This window comes from Schistocerca cancellata, chromosome 9 (genome assembly GCF_023864275.1).
Source record: "Schistocerca cancellata isolate TAMUIC-IGC-003103 chromosome 9, iqSchCanc2.1, whole genome shotgun sequence".
Classification (NCBI taxonomy): Eukaryota; Metazoa; Arthropoda; class Insecta; order Orthoptera; family Acrididae; genus Schistocerca; species Schistocerca cancellata.
This window is the reverse complement of record NC_064634.1, coordinates 231052600-231057854: the sequence shown is the minus strand read 5'-3', so window position 1 is coordinate 231057854 and position 5255 is coordinate 231052600.

Genomic DNA, 5255 nt, shown 5'->3' with positions numbered 1-5255 from the left:
CATCTGAATCTCTGATTCAGACCCTCCACTCGGCTCTGTACCAGAGGTCCGTAATCGGTCCTGTCGACTATGCTGTAAGTAGTCAGCTCTGCTTTCATCTTGATAGCAAGACTGGCAGCTTTTACCACTTCTGTTTGCCGCTCGAAACCAGAGAGAATCTCTTCTGATCCAATGCGACACCATCACTGATACCGACGTGAGCACCCTGTGCTCTTCATGGCATCCGGGAGGACCCTCTCCACATCTGCAATGACTCCACCCGGTATGCACATGGAGTGCACACTGGCTTTCTTTCCCTTATTGTCAGCCAAGTCCCTAATGGGCCCCATAACGCGCCTAACGTTACAGCTTCCAACTACCAATGATACCACCCTCTGTGATTTCCCGGATCTAGCAGGCTGAGTTGTTTCCTCTGAAACAGGGCTGGCGACAGCATCTGGCTCAGCGACAGTGTCAGACACAGACACCGCCTAGAACCTGTTTGTCCGGCAATCCAGGGAGGCCTTACGTGCGACCGTCTGGAAGTATTTCTCTGCCTGCTTCACCTCGAGGGGCCGGCCGGGGTGGCCGAGGGGTTCTAGGTGCTACAGACTGGGACCGCGCGCCCGCTACGATCGCAGGTTCGAATCCTGCCTTGGGCATGGATGTGTGTGATGTCCTTCGGTTAGTTAGGTTTAAGTAGTTATAAGTTCTGATGACCTCAGAAGTAAAGTCCCATAGTGTTCATAGCCATTTGAACCACTCACCCCGGGTGACCTCACACTTGACCACAGGTGAGGGGTCAACCTCAGTGCAAGCAGTAAATGGGTTTAGCACCGGTGTGGACCGATCGAAGGACTCGGGCTTGCAAGACTTCCGTTGGATCCCCACGGCCGGCCCACAACAGTATTGCCCATTCACTGCACTCTCAAGCTGTGTAACCGAAGCCATCACAGCCTGACGGTGAGAGCGAAATGTCACCAACTCGGTTCGCATCCGCACACAATAATCGCTGTATCTGTCCATACTAAAGACCGTGGAAAACTAATCTATGCAGATAAACGGACTATCGACACGTGCTGCGCAACTCTACTGTAGACCCTGACGAAAACGCAGGATCCGTGTCTAATAACACGCAGGTATTCAAAAACCTATTTACCGAAGCACTCAGGTGAAACTAAATAATTCGCCCTTAGATTAGGAACTTGTAATATGTCACAAAATCTCTTTACTTTCCGACGAAAAAGAAAACGCGAGAACTGTTGCTATTAGATATTAAATTTATTCGCAGAATCTCAAGAACCTAAACTATTAAGGCACACAGATGATATAACAAAATTCGCTCCTGGTTAGTAACTCGTAAAAGTCACAAAAGCGTTTACTTCCCTGTTGCTACGTCAGTCTCGGTCGGCTACTACTGCCTGACTGTTCCAAGATTTGGACGTCATGCAAATACAACAAATGGCTATAACTAATTTCTAAAACAGACAACTGTCTCCTACCAGCTTCTTCAGAAAATAAGCACGTATTGTGGTACGATTATTTCGTATATGGGTATGCTGTTCATTATATATGACTTATTATCAAAAGTGCGAACGTGTGTTGAGGCTTTTTTGGTTCTAACGACACAATAAGTTCAAATGGCTCTCAGCACTAAGAGACTTAACTTCTGAGGTCATCCGTCGCCTAGAACTTAGAACTTATTTAACCTAACTAACCTAAGGACATCACACACATCCATGCCCGAGGCAGGATTCGAACATGCGACTGTAGCGGTCGCTCGGCTCCAGACTGTAGTGCCTAGAACCGCACGGCCACTCCGGCCGGCACAAAGTAAGTCACCTTGGATAAGATTCATCGACAGATGTGGAAGGAACGTCTGCTGTGTCACAGAGAAGTGCGATGGGACGCTTCCTATTGCTAATTTGAAATCTTCAGAAATGTAAAACTGTGCACGTCACAAAACGACAAATCACATTACCATGTGATCATAATATCAGTGACTCACAGTTGGAATTCGTGTACTCATACAAATACCTGGTTGTAGCAATTTTGAGGCATATGAAATGGAACGGTTACAAATGTCATAGACGAAGCAAGTGGCTGGCTGTGTTTCATTGCTAGAATGTTAGCGAATTGCAGCCACTGTACAAAGGAGATTGCGTACATTGCTCGTATGACATATCCTAGAATATTGTTTAACTGTGTGGGGCCCTTTCCAGATAATTCTAACAGATAGGTACGAAGAGGGTTAGCACTAATGATTACAGGCTTGTTGGACTTATGGGACAGTGTCACGAAGATGTTGAGGAACTGAACTGGCGGGCTCTTGAAGACAGAAGCAAACTAGTCCATGAGATCCTGTATAGAAAATATCTAGAACCAACTTTAAGTGACGTTTACAGGAATAATTACAACACCTTGTATATCATTCGTATAGGTATTATAAGATTGGACCAATTACAACGCAGAAGCACTTAAGCAACGAATGTCCTTATGATCTCTTGAAAGGAATAGGAGAAAGCCCGAATTAGTGGCCCTATTGCGCATATGAATCCTCTGTCATGCACTTCACTGCTTTTGAGAATATAGATGGAGACTTAGACGAATCTTTAGACCAGTAGTTCTTAGCCCTGAGGCAATTACGCCCAAGGGTAAGACGTAACTTTCTGAGTGATGAAAGCAAAGGAATTGAATTGTGTTCTGGTCATGGAACTAAATTATTTGTATAACGTCTTTCCTATTATCACTATTTCGTAAGTTGACAGTTATATACAAAGAGCAGAGTGCATGTGTGTATGTGTGTATGTTTGGGGTCTCCACCGAAACCCCTGGATCCATTTCAACCAAATCAGTACACTAACAACAGGCCTCATCAGTATTACCACTGTGATGTTAATACCCTCCTAGCTAGAAAAGAAGAAGAGGTGAGGTCAAACACGGGAATTTTTCCAGACCCTGCGATATAGGTTTCTCTGAACAACAAGCATGTTATGTGGGAACAGTATCTGCATGCAAATTGAAACTACTTTATGGGGATGCTTACTTGTCAGGGGCCAGAAACGGTTTCCCTTGCCCCAAAATACACTCCTGGATATTGAAATTAGACCACCGTGAATTCATTGTCCCAGGAAGGGGAAACTTTATTGACACATTCCTGGGGTCAGATACATCACATGATCACACTGACAGAACCACAGGCACATAGACACAGGCAACAGAGCATGCACAATGTCGGCACTAGTACAGTGTATATCCACCTTTCGCAGCGATGCAGGCTGCTATTCTCCCATGGAGACGATCGTAGAGATGCTGGATGTAGTCCTGTGGAACAGCTTGCCATGCCATTTCCACCTGGCGCCTCAGCTGGACCAGCGTTCGTGCTGGACGTGCAGACCGCGTGACACGACGCTTCATCCAGTCCCAAACATGCTCAATGGGGGACAGATCCGGAGATCTTGCTGGCCAGGGTAGTTGACTTACACCTTCTAGAGCACGTTGGGTGGCACGGGATACATGCGGACGTGCATTCTCCTGTTGGAACAGCAAGTTCCCTTGCCGGTCTAGGAATGGTAGAACGATGAGTTCGATGACGGTTTGGATGTACCGTGCACTATTCAGTGTCCCCTCGACGATCACCAGTGGTGTACGGCCAGTGTAGGAGATCGCTCCCCACACCATGATGCCGGGTGTTGGCCCTGTGTGCCTCGGTCGTATGCAGTCCTGATAGTGGCGCTCACCTGCACGGCGCCAAACACGCATACGACCATCATTGGCACCAAGGCAGAAGCGACTCTCATCGCTGAAGACGACACGTCTCCATTCGTCCCTCCATTCACGCCTGTCGCGACACCACTGGAGGCGGGCTGCACGATGTTGGGGCGTGAGCGGAAGACGGCCTAACGGTGTGCGGGACCGTAGCCCAGCTTCATGGAGACGGTTGCGAATGGTCCTCGCCGATACCCCAGGAGCAACAGTGTCCCTAATTTGCTGGGAAGTGGCGGTGCGGTCCCCTACGGCACTGCGTAGGATCCTACGGTCTTGGCGTGCATCCGTGCGTCGCTGCGGTCCGGTCCCAGGTCGACGGGCACATGCACCTTCCGCCGACCACTGGCGACAACATCGATGTACTGTGGAGACCTCACGCCCCACGTGTTGAGCAATTCGGCGGTACGTCCACCCGGCCTCCCGCATGCCCACTATACGCCCTCGCTCAAAGTCCGTCAACTGCACATACGGATCACGTCCACGCTGTCGCGGCATGCTACCAGTGTTAAAGACTGCGATGGAGCTCCGTATGCCACGGCAAACTGGCTGACATTGACGGCGGCGGTGCACAAATGCTGCGCAGCTAGCGCCTTTCGACGGCCAACACCGCGGTTCCTGGTGTGTCCGCTGTGCCGTGCGTGTGATCATTGCTTGTACAGCCCTCTCGCAGTGTCCGGAGCAAGTATGGTGGGTCTGACACACCGGTGTCAATGTGTTCTTTTTTCCATTTCCAGGAGTGTATATACTGTCCTACTCCACTGTTGTGGCAGCCTGTATGTTAGGGGCAAATAAATGATTTTCATGTCCCTGAAGTTAGCCTGCTCTGCATTAAAGGCACATTGAGGAAGTAACTCTGGCCTCATTGAATGAACTGTATGGTAGGGTCTACATGTTCTGGTGAACGTGGGTGGGGCTGGTTGAGATGGATAGAGAAGGAGATGGGCATAATGAAAGTCAGGAAGAAATGGACAGAGAAAGGGGAGGAGTGGGGAGATACATGATAAAGGTGAAAAGTGTCAGGATGTTGGGCAGGAGGAATGGGAGAGTGGGAGGCAGAGACCGAAAGAGAGGTGGGGAGTGGGTATGGGCAGAGAGAGGGGGGAGGAAGACATCGTCAGAGAGAATGGTGAGGAAATGGACTAAGGGAGGTGGAGAGAAATGTGAAGAGACAGAGAGAGTGGGCATGCACAGAGAGATAGATGAAGGTGGTGGAAGGAAGAGGTGGCCAGGCAGAGGGAGGAGGAGTTGAACATAGAGGATAGGATGGGATTGTGTGTTAAATATATGTGTCGAATGCAAATGCTGGCGAAGCTGGGAGGAAAATTCTTGTCATTACGTACAAGATGTTTGTTATAAATTAGCAGTACCAACTAGCTCATTGATTCATCAGATCTTCGTTTAATAAACACCAACAAAAACTAAATACCGTTTGTATTTTGTGATTTTAAAAGTGAGTGTTCAAAGAAAGTTATCTTTCATTCTAACGTTTAGCTAGGCGTTAATGCTGA